Here is an 11,630-nt window from a genome sequence, read left to right as displayed (position 1 = left end):
CTTGGAGGGGACTGAGAGGCCTTTGCCCCAGGTCTTTCTCCTCTGCACTCTCCCAGAGTAAAGCCGCCCCTGGCCCCGCTCTATCCCCACACGGACCCGCTGGCGAGGGGGCACGTGGCCCCATTCTACCCATGATGAAATGCATTCAGGAAGGGAAGTGAGTTATCTAAGATCTTCCCCAACCCAGGGCGCTCCGTGGTCACTGCTCTGGGCAGTTGCGAGCTCCTCCTCTCCCCTGTGCCAGGCAGACAGCCTTCAGAATAGATGGCTGGTCCAAGCGGCCCTTCCCCCACGCAGGTCTTAGGGCTCTTCTCTCAGCGGGGGAGCCCAGCCAGGCCCACCTCTCTGGCCCGGGCCTTCTTCCCCCCAGCCTGAGAGCCCAGGGTCCCTCCGGGGGGAGGGGGCGGGGAGCTTGGGGCTGGCTGCACGTGCCCCGCTCTGGCCGGCTTCAGGGGGCGGGGCCAGGGTGAGGGCCCTGTTGCTAGGCAACAGCCTGGCAAGCACTCCAGCCACCCCTGGACGAGAAAAGGCCCTTTTCCTGGGAACCGGAGGCGGGACAAGTGCAGCGGCCTTCCCCTCTCCCCGCACTCTGCTGAGCCCCACATCTCACCTTGGCTCCCTCTGTCCTTCCTTCAACTCCGCACCTTTTATTGACTCACCTTTGGTCTCATGCATTCACTGGTCATTACTCATGCTTAGAGTTTGCTGACTTAGTTATTAGCTTGCTGCCTAGTGGATCGGGGCCTTTCCACTTATTAGCCCTGTGAAATGGGAGAAATAACGTTATGCCCTCATGGGGCTGTGGTGGCAGAGCCCACGGTGAACACTTTCTGAGTGTCTGCTCTTAGGATGGCTATTTATTCACCGATTTTCTAAGCACCAGCTCTGTACCTAGTGTCATGTGGTGACAGAGGTAAATAAACTCTCAGTGTGGTGGGAGGGACCGAGGAGACCACGATGGAGCCAGCAAGTGCCCCTCACGTGTTCAGATTTCCTCCCCGTTTGCTGAGCACACCAGGGGAGTGTTAAGAACTTGGGCTGGGGTTGTACCCGGACCCTTCACTTGCTAACTCTGTGCTCACGGGTGACACATTCAACCTCCCCCGACTTTGGTTTTTGTGTCTGTAAAATGGGATCCAGCAGTAACGCTCTTACTGGATCCAGGCAGGATGAACTGGGGATTGCGCCTGGCCCTCTTTGGGCACATAGTTCAGCTTTTCACGGGAATTCTTGCTACTGGCGTGTGGCGGGAGCTGAGCCCCCCGACTGCTGGTGAAGTCCCTGGGGACCAGGACTCAGTTTCTCCTCCCTTTTCTCTCCTCGCTCCACCTTCCCGGGTCTGTCTACTATCCCCACCTCCACACGTATGCTCATGCTGTTCCCTTCTCCTGAAATAACTTCTCTTGTGTTTCCTAAAGCTCTGATCCAGTTCTCAGAGGCTTCAGGCTCCAGCTGGGATGGCTCACAAAGCAAATCTGGAGGGAGATTTTCAAAAGACCCCCTCCCCCACTTACCTCCTGACTTACCTCCAGCTGCAGCCACAGAAGCCCACGGGCGGCAAGGGCCAGGTGGGCTGGCTGCGGCCTCGCCAAGCCAGTTGGCTCCACTAGGACATTATTCACGGTTTTCTCATAGCTTCTGTCCCCTGAGGCCAAGCCCATGGGGCTGTCTCAGCAGGTTTCTTGCCCACCAGCTCCCTGGGGCACAGAGAACACTCCGGAGAGAGCCGGTCCTTGTTACACCCACTCACACCACCCTGCGCTGCCCCGCCCCAGCACTGAGCACAATGGTGATGCACTTGGGCTTTGTGGGCTGTTTAAGACGCGGCTCCTCTGCCGGCCTGTGCACTCCACGAGGGGAGGCTCTGCCGGCTCTGGCCCTAACACCCAGCCCGGACCTGTGCACAGAGGCCGCTGGGCGCACAGCTGTGGCTGGCTAAATGCATGGAGGCACGGGTGGGTGAACACGGGGAGGCATGCACGCAGGGATGCGTGCGCGGATGGAGGTTTGCATGGACGCATGGGAGGAAGAATCAACAGTGTGGAACAGATGGGGAAAGTGGCTGCTTTAGTCCATTTGGGCTGCTATCACGAAATACCATAGACTGGGTATAAACAACAGAAATTTATTTCTCACAGTTCCGGAGGCTGGAAAGTCCAAGATCAAGGTAACGGCTGATTCAGTGTCTGGTGAGAGCCCGCTTCCTGCTTCACAGACAGATGTCTTTCTGCTCTAACTTCACAGGGCAGAAGGGGCCAGGGATCCCTCTGGGGCCTCTTTCATAAAGGGCATTAGTTCCATTCACGAGGGCTCCACTCTTATGACCTAATCACCTCCCAAAGGCCTCACCTCCAAATACCCATCACACTGGCGGCTAGGTTTCAGCATCTGAATCTTGGAGGGCCGCAAACACTCGGTCGGTTAGCAGTGGTCTTGGTTCTTCCATATGTTGAACAGAGGACAGGAGATCAAGTGTCAGGAATTCTTGAGTCCCAGCTCTGCAAGCCTGGGCAAGCAGTGTCTTCTCTCTGGGCCTCAGTTTCCTCTTCTGTGCCATGCAGATGGGTGTTGGCATCAAATATATGAACTGGAGAGTCCTGAGAGGAACAGTGGCCCCCCTGAGACTAGGACTGTGTCACAGGGACACAGACTCACGGACTGCCCACCACTCTTTTCCTGACTCCCCTGCTGCCCTGGGCAGTCACAGGCACTCGGGGAACAGCTAGTCTGGATGACCCACGGGGCTTTCCCTTAGGGGACTTTCTTCGGGACGCCGGTCTCTGCTTGAGCCTAGATCCCACAGAAGCACAGAATGGTCCGGGATTTGAATGCTGGTTCTGCCACGGCTGAGGCACAAGTCATTGCAGCCCTCCCAGCCTTGGCTTCCTCATCTGTAAAATGGGTGAGAAGATAAGCCCATGAGGTTGTTCTGAGGAGACGGTAGGGGCATGAGGCACGGTGCCCAGGACGTACTCCTCACTCCAGAAATGGCAACTGTTATGAGTAATCTTATCATTCTTGGTTCAGATTTGGTTTTTCCATGAAGAAGATCCTGTTTAGTTGTTTTTGAAAAAGACCTCCCTGTGAAGTGAGAGTCCGTGACCTTGACCTCCTGGCTGCCCTGGGTCATCAGTTCATCTTCTCCAATGAGGTTGGCTTTGGTCCTGTTCTCCGTCTAAGCCAGACTCCAATCCCCTTCTACCTCCCACTGATTGTCCCCTAGTTCTGCCTCCCATGGGATAACTGGGCTCAGCCTGGGAGGAAGGAGCAGGGCTTGGACTAGGGCAGAAGGTAGGCTGAGCCTACAATGAATACAGAAAAGCAGTATTCAGTACTGCTGACCTGCACTGGGTGCCCTTTACTGCTGAGATCGGGCCTTGTCTGTGACAAGCACATAGATGGGTTCCTGGAGACACCCTGAGCTGAAGGATTACACGCAGATTGGTTGAGGCATGCCCTCGGAAGGTACACCTGGAAGGAGGCAGGAAGGCAGGACTGGGCAGATAGAGAAGCTGACCCCCAATGAGGCTGCAGCTGAGGCCCCTGCAGAGGCCCCTGGGGCTGTGACAGCCCTTCAGGGTTGTCCCAGTTGAGGCAAGGGGGCTGGACCTTTGTAGCGCTGCATGGGTCAGGCACTGGCCCCTGCTGCCCCTGGCAGCGGGCATGACCTCGTGAGCAATCAGCGGGGGTTGGTAACTGGCCCTGGGTGGGGGCTCTGGAGCAGCCGGTATCTCCTACAACCAGCCCCAGGGCTCTGGCTCAGACAATGGGTTTCAGCCAGAAGCTGGAAGTAGAAGATGAGACCCTGAGATTGAATGTCCCCCCAGGACAGGATCTTTGTCCCCAGCTTCCAGCACAGGGCCTGGCTGGGCGGCATAAGCCTCAGCCCACAAATGGAGCAAGAAGAGAGTGTGAAGTAGGCTGGGCCAGTCAGCCTCCCCAGAGACTCAGAGAGGGTAGGCCACCTACCTGAGGTCACACAGCTGCTCAGGGCAGAGCCAGGATTGGAACCCAGGACTGCCTGGATCCAGAGCTTATGCTGTCTTGACAACGCCAGGCTATGAGCTTATTAGAAAGCAAAGGCTGGGAATGGGAGGAGGAAAGCCCCTCCTCCCAGTTCCGGGAGCAGCCTGGCACCCGCCAACTCTGGCAGCCTCTGGCTGGCCCACCAGGACCCATGCCCAGGGGAGGGAGTGGCATCTTGCGGGCGGGCAGCCCTTCTCGGGTAATGAGGCCCAGCCAGCCGTTCGCAGGCCCTACAATGTGAATAATTCATTTGCAACCAAGTCTGGGAATTAGAAACCGTTACTGGATGATTTATTTAACAGGGGCCGCTCCTGGGGAGAGGGGAGGACTTTGAACCCTAAGAGGGAAACACATGTCTTCTCTATGGGTTTAGAGAGGCTGACAGACCTGGCTTCCAATTCCTGCTCTGCTTTCTAGCAGCTGCATGACCTCGAGTAAGTGATGGGACCTCTCTGTGCCTCAGTTTCCTCAGTGTAAACCACGATAGCGTTATTAAAGGATTAAATGAGTCGGAATTTGGAGAGCCCTTAGAATCATGGCTGGTTCCTCGTAGCTGCTCAGCAACTGTTTGCTGAATGAATACACGAAAGCTTATACATAATAATGGGAACTGACTTGCACACCTGCTCTGCGGCAGGCCCTGCGGTGCACTCCCCCACAGCACTCATATACAGTGAGGATTACACCCCTATTCCAGGTGAGAAAGTAGAAGCTCAGAGAGGTTAAGTAACTTGCTCAAGCTCACACAGCTAGTCTTGGCAAAGCAGGGATTAGAACCCAGCCAGGCTTCTGACTCCACGGCCCATGAACCTATCCACATTCCCATACCATGGATCTGGCACACAGCTGGTGCCTAATAAATGTCTGACTCTTATTTTACTAAAACTACCCCCCCCCACACAAGCACTGTCCCATCCGTCATCAGATTTGATTCTAACAACAAACCCAACAGGTGGTCAGGGAGATCGTGGTCCCTACTTCTCAGATGAAGGAAACTGAGGCTCAGAGAAGAATGTGAATTGCTCAGTCCCACAGCCCAGCTGCAGCTCAGGTCTCTCTGAGGCCTCCTGGGTTCTGTGTAATTGTCACAATGTGTAATACAAGAGCCGGGCTCTGGGCATGCCTGCTTGCCTCCCAGACTGCACTCCTAGCCTCTGTTTGTCTTTGTTTTGCCTGATTCACAAAATGTTATTAAGTATCAGAGGAATGAATGAAAGAAGGAATCCTAAAGCCAGGTAGTAGCTGAACTCCTCCATCTTGACTTTGCCCCTGCCCCCCCATAATAGGACACACACTGGAACCCACCCACTCTCACACTCCTACGGTTGGGGGGGAGCGTGGGGCTGAGCTAGGCTGGGTCTGGGGGCGGCTTCCGCCCCAGCTGCCTGGGCACGTGCTCTTTGCCCCGGGCGTGGTGGTGTCCTTGGGCTCCCGCAGGAGGCAGCACTTGCCATCTGAGATCCCCAGGCCCTTACAGAGGCGTGGCAAGGTCTCGGGGACACTCCCCGCTGACCTCAGTGCAAGCACGGCCTGGGGGTGAGCCAGAGGACATGGCTGTTTAGCCCGAGTGTTGGCCGGGGTGTGTGTGTGTGTGTGTGTGTGTGTGTGTGTGTGCTGTTCGCAGGAGCGTGCCCGTGAACGCTCAGGAGTCTGTGCGGCTGCTGTGAGAGTGGGGTGTTCGTAGATGCGAACCGAGGGATGTGTTTGACTCTCGTGTGTAGATACTCGCACGCGTGTGCCCTGTGTCGGTATCTGCGTGTACCGGACTATTTAGATTTGGCCGGATCCGGTATCTGTGTGTATGAGCCCCCGTGTGTGTGAACGCAAGCACGTTTGTCTATGTATTTGGGGGTCCGGGGGTACCACGTGGACGTCCACCCACCCCCAGCCAGGCAAGTATATGTGTGGCTAGGTGAGCAAATGTGAGTGTGATGCAGGTATTTGCATATCTGAGTTGGGAAAGCATTTCCTGTGTGGGGTGTGTGTGTGTGTGTGTGTGTGTGTGTGTTTGCAGTGTGTGCAGACAAGCAGGCGTGTACAGAGAGGAGACCCAAGCTTGAGAGCGAGGAGCCTTCGTTCCAGTTCCAACTTTGCCTTATGACCTTGGGTTAGTCCCTGCCCCCACCTCAACCTCAGGCGGGGGCAGCCAGAGCCCAGTAGCTGAAAGCGACTTCAGACTCGGCTGAGGCAGCTTGCAGTGAGCTCTGCGGGGATCACACCTTTTGTTACCAAGATACAATCCTCCCAGCATTATTTGGGGATTGGATTTGCTCTATCAGACTCAAAAGGAAATGGATTTCCTCTTTCTGGGTCTCCATTCGTTATTCATTTTTTTTTTTCATTAAAATTTAAAAGACTGTGCCATTTAGACTCAAGTAGAGAGGCCAATCACTTTTCCAAAAATTCTAATCCTGCCCCTCCCCAGTCTGCAGCTGGAGGGATCCTTTGCAGCGGCCAGGCTGTCCTGGCGTTGGGCTCTCCCGGCATTTCCTCCTACGGAGGAGGCCTGCGGAAGCCCCCCTGCTCTCAGGGGGCCCCCAGACTCCCTAATGCGCCCCCCCCCCCCCCAGCAGCTGTCAGCACTCTGGCCAACCTGCCCTCTGCCCCATTCCTTGAAACTGCCTGCCTCTCCCTGCCTCCAGGCCTTTGCCTAGGGACCGGTGACCCCTCTGCCTGGAAAGCTATCTCCCCCAAGTCTGGGGGACGCAGGGAGGTGGCTCAAGGAAATGTGCCCCCACCCCAGGTTTTTGTAGGACAGTTCAGGGGGTCTTGCCAAGGCTGCTTGCACTGTTCTGGTTCAAGAGCTGCTCTGACTTGGGAGCGCTGGTCCATTTCCATCCCCAGCTGGGGACAGCAGTTCTGGCTGGCTCTGGTGTCGCCTCTGACAGTGAGGTGACCTTGAGCGGATTGCTCCCCCTCTCCTGGTGGGAGCAGAGGGTGAGGTGCAAGGTAAGACAGAACAGGCTGTCTGCGCTGCTTGCGGCGGTCCCCAACCCCTGCCCCCACCTGCTGTCAGCTCAAGAGATGCCCCCCGCCCCCAGCAAGCCCAGTGGCTGGGGGACGAGGTGGCCCAAGTCTGTGAGCAGCTGCACTAGGGCCAGGTCCTGGCAGGACCCCCAAAGCCCACATCTGAGCAGTGGTGGGTCCTATCCCCTCAGGGAGGGGGTGGAGGCGCCGCCGGTGGGAGAAGGGAGCCTGGCCTATCCTGGAGCTCCCCCTAGTGACTCAAGAGGGGCCTGCAGCCTGTCCTGTGGACTGGGGAGGACGGGGTTTGTGGGGACCACCCCACCCCAAGCCACCCTGACTGCTCCTGTGTCCACCCTCATCACTGGGGGGGTTCACCAAGCTGGGATGCCTCACCAGAGCAGCACACTGGCCTTCGCCCTCTTTCTCAGCCCCGGCAGACATCAAGCTCTGTTGTTTCAGCCACACAAATGCCCACCCTTCTCTCTACCCTCATCCCTGTCCTAAATAGGCTTCGTGACCTTTCCCTGGATTATTTCTACTCCTGCCCTCCTACAGCGCATCTTCCACACTCCTCCCAGAGGGCACTCCCCACATGCAAGCCGAAAGTATCATTCCCGTTGCTTCGGTGATTCAGTCCCTCCCATGGCTCCCCAGTGCCCCCAGGACAAAGCCCCACCTCCTTGGCACCTTCTGCATGAGCTCTTCTCTGCGGAAGCACCAGCCTCACCTCAGATCGCGGCCCCTCCACATCCTGACCGCAGGCCACACTCACCAGCCTGCAGACAACTGACCTTTGCCCACGCTGAGTCTTCAGCCAGGGAAGCCTTCTGCCTCCTCTCTCTCTCCCTGGAAAACTATTCGCACTCCAAGGGTCCACCTCCTCCGGGAAATTGCCCTCTGGCGACTGGTCTCTCTGTCCTTGGGGCTCCCGCCAGGCTCTGAGCAAGCGTCTCCCAGCATTGTCCATGTGTCTGTCTTTCCGCTAGATGGGAGCTTCCGAAGGCCAAGGGCTGAACGGCTCTCACCTGCTACGTGTTCTGCCTTAGGATGGTGCCGACGCCCTAAGACGGAGACTGGCAACCGCAACGGGGCACGCTCAGTGCTGAGGTCATTCAGGGAAGCCCACAGGTCTGGGGGGCACAGGGGAGGCCCCAGCCAAGCCTGGGGGGGGGGGAATGCCAGAATCAGGTCTTAAAGGATTGGCGAGGTTATCTTCACAGCATTCAGACAGGTGGAGGGAGGAGCGGTGGGCTTTCCAGGGAGTAGACCCGGGAGGGAAGCAAAAAACAACCTGGTGTGTGTGTGTGTGTGTGTGTGTGTGTGTGTGTGTGTGTGTGTTTTAGTTGGGAGTGGGGCGGGGGCAGACGCGGAGCAGCATCTGCACCTGTGGGAAGGTAACCAGGGAGCTGAATTATGAGGACTTTGGGCATCAGGCTCAGGAACTTGAACTTGGCCTGAGGCTAACTGGAAGTCAACAAGCAGGAGACACAATTCGGGATTCAGAAAAGTCTGGAGTGGGTATAGAACGCAGGGGCCTTCTGGATGCTTCTTGGGGGGAATTTTAGGGGGTGCTATCTATTTTCACGATGACTGGGGGCCATGGCTGGCATTTAGTGGTGGGGCCTGGGGTTCTGGACACCCTGCGATGTGCAGAACAGCCCAAACCACAAAGAATGTCCCATATGCCGTCTGACTTGGAATGTTCTACCAGACATCAAAGTAGAGGAAAAAACACCTGTTTCTGTCTGAGCAAGAGCCCAAGTCTTGCACATAAATACAGAGCATTTTTGTATGAATGCTCTGAATTTTGACATACAAGGAAATTGCCAGAAATACAGCTTCCATGTAAATTGAAGGAAGACTGCTTTTTATCTTGTTCAGAACCTTACCCAGAGTTGTCACCATTTTGGAAAAGTACATACTTAATGTCAAACACTACTTGTGGTACCTGAGACACCAATGTGACAATCCTGCCACCCGTCCACATTTGGGGCTGTCATGTTCAGGGTCCTGTATGTACAGGCACAAGTGTCTTGTTGTTTTACCATGTCTTCTAGCATAGTTGGTAAAAGCATTTACAACTTGAGGGACACCTGGGTGGCTCGGTTGGTCATGATCCCAGGGTCCTGGGATCCAGGCCCATGTTGGGCTCCCTGCTTCTCCCTCTCCTCCCCACTCGTGTTCTCTCTCGCTATCTCTGTCTCTCTCTCAAATAAATAAAATCTTTTAAATAAAAGTATTTACAGCTTGAAATACACAACCTCTTAAATTACTTTCCTTATTAGTTTAATCAGAACTCGCTTAGCTCTTAGCATGTGCCAGGCACTGTTCTAAATGTTTCGTGAATAATTACTCACTTCATCCTCGTAACAACTCTATGCGGCAAAGTGCTACATAGAGGGGAAAAAAATCTCTCTTTTTACCGGAGAGCTGAGGCACAGAGAGGTTAAGGGACTAAGCCAAGGTCACACAGCTGGAAAGTGCAGAAGCCAGGATTTGAACCAGTGTTCGTGCACTTCACCATTAGCCTATAATGGCTCATTCTGGTATCTCAGTGAGGACGCTTGGATGGTTCTCTCTGGGAATTACATGCATACGTATATGCCCTTTCATTTCAGGGGAATAAAGGGTGATACAAGATATCTGTCAAGGGGGAACTGAAATGGTTAAGAAGAGCTCACAGGCATCAAAGGGCTCACCCAGGGAGGGAGGTATGATATGAAAAGGGGGATGGGAGCAGACCCCCATGCACCCCAACACTTGGGGAGGAAAGAGAGCAAGGGACAGCCAGGAAGGTAGGAGGGAAGCCAGGAGAACAGGTTCCAAGGAGGGAGTGGGTGACAGTGGGGAAGGCCTCTGAGACATCGGGGAGGTCAGGGCTGAAGGTGGCCCCACTTGGCCACAAAGGGAACGGAGTTACCTGAGCTGGTGAGAACTGAAGCAACAGAGGGGCCTCTGGTTGGAGCTGTAGTCAGCAGTGCTCAGGCCAGGCGCAGGGAGCCAGAGGGGGAGGAAAGACCCCGGCCTCCCCCTTCTCCTTCCCTCACCTCTCCTGCTGTGCCTCCACAGGCCACTTCCGGAGGGAAGGATGTCCTTGGGGATCAGTGGGAGGGAGGGAGAGGCGGGAGGGGTCCGTGTGGAGAGGGGGAGGTGCAGGCCCCTGGTCGGGGGATCCAGGGCAGGCATCGCTTGGAAGGGTCCAGAGGCATCCCTCCTGGAGATCTCAGTGGGGAGCAACCCCAGGCCGCCTTCCCCTCCCCCCAACCAGTGCCTGGTGGCAGCAGCCACTCCTCAGAGTACGGTGACGTGGATGCTGTTTTCCCAACTTACACATGGAGAAACGAGGGTCCAGAGACGTAAAACACCGACAAAGCTTGCCTAAGGGCAGAGAGCAGAATCCCGATTCTACGAAGTGAGGCTGATGCCAAAGCAGGGGCCACTCAGCTTTCCTGTCACATCTCCCTCGGCTCCAGGGGTGCTGGGTGCCCTCGACCAGGGAGAGGTCGGCAAACAGCTCCTGAGCAGAGTGGAGCGCACCTACTCAACCTGGAGTCAAAGATTCAAGGAGCGGAAAGGGCTGGTGTTAGACCGCGCCCCTGCACTGCCCAGCTGTGGGAGCCCAGCCGCCAATCCCACCTCCCCCAGCCTCCGTTTCCCCATCTGTAAAATGGGGACAACGCTGACCTTGCAGTGTTGCTGACGGGGTAACAAAAGGTCCCCTTTCCCCTTCCTCACCCCTGCCCCCCAAGTGGGGAGGATGGGGAAACGGGCACTCAGACTTTCCTAAGGGACCATCTCCGCACCGGGGCTGGCCCACTCTCCCTGTCTCTTGTCCAGACCCGCACAGGGCGTGTGTCAGGACGGCCTGCTCCATCTGACCTCGGCCTCTTCCTTCTCGCTCACGTGGGCACCCCTGCCCGCGCGGTGGAGTTTCTACGTCCTTCCCTCCGTGTCGGCCTCTGCCCGTCCAGTGCCCCCCAGACCTCGCAGGACAGTCCCGGGTCTGGCCACAAGGTGGCGCCCAGCGGCGGCAGGACAGGGGAGGGGTGCGGGCGGGAGTTCGCACTGGCGTCCTTCTGACCTCAGGGCTCAGTGTAAAAGTGCCCATGTCTGTGTCTGTGTCCTGAGGCCCCGTCCTCCTGTCCGCCGCTCCCCGGCAGCTTGGACCTCTCGGGAACCTCTGAGACGCAGAACAGACGGAAGTTGCACTGCCTCTTCAGCTCATTAACGCTTTACAAGATGGGAACTGTTATTTCCATTATACAGATGAGGAAACTGAGGCCCAGGGAAGGAAGTCACGCGCTGAGAGGGCTGGGACAATCAGTGGTAGAGCTATGCTCAAACTGGGATCTGTTTAGCTGTGGGGTCTGTGCTTTTCTCATAGCGTGGAGACGGGCTTGGTGGGCGGGGGGGGGGGGGGGAAGGGGGGAGATCCTGGTACCTGAGAGGCAGGGAATTAAAGGTGGTTTGGGAGTGAGGAAGGTCCCAGAAACTGAGGAGCACCTCCCGCCCCAGAGGAAACAGACTCCAGGTGGGGACGGCGTGGGATGTGGATGAGGGGTCCCCCCAGGGCTTTGGCTCCCTTTCTGGGCACTTCGCCAGGGTTGAAGGACCAGCGTGGCTATGGGCCACCCATG

The sequence above is a fragment of the Ursus americanus genome, chromosome 18 (genome assembly GCF_024610735.1).
Source record: "Ursus americanus isolate L20-20 chromosome 18, mUrsAme1.1.p, whole genome shotgun sequence".
Lineage (NCBI taxonomy): Eukaryota > Metazoa > Chordata > Mammalia > Carnivora > Ursidae > Ursus > Ursus americanus.
This window is presented reverse-complemented; position numbering follows the sequence as displayed.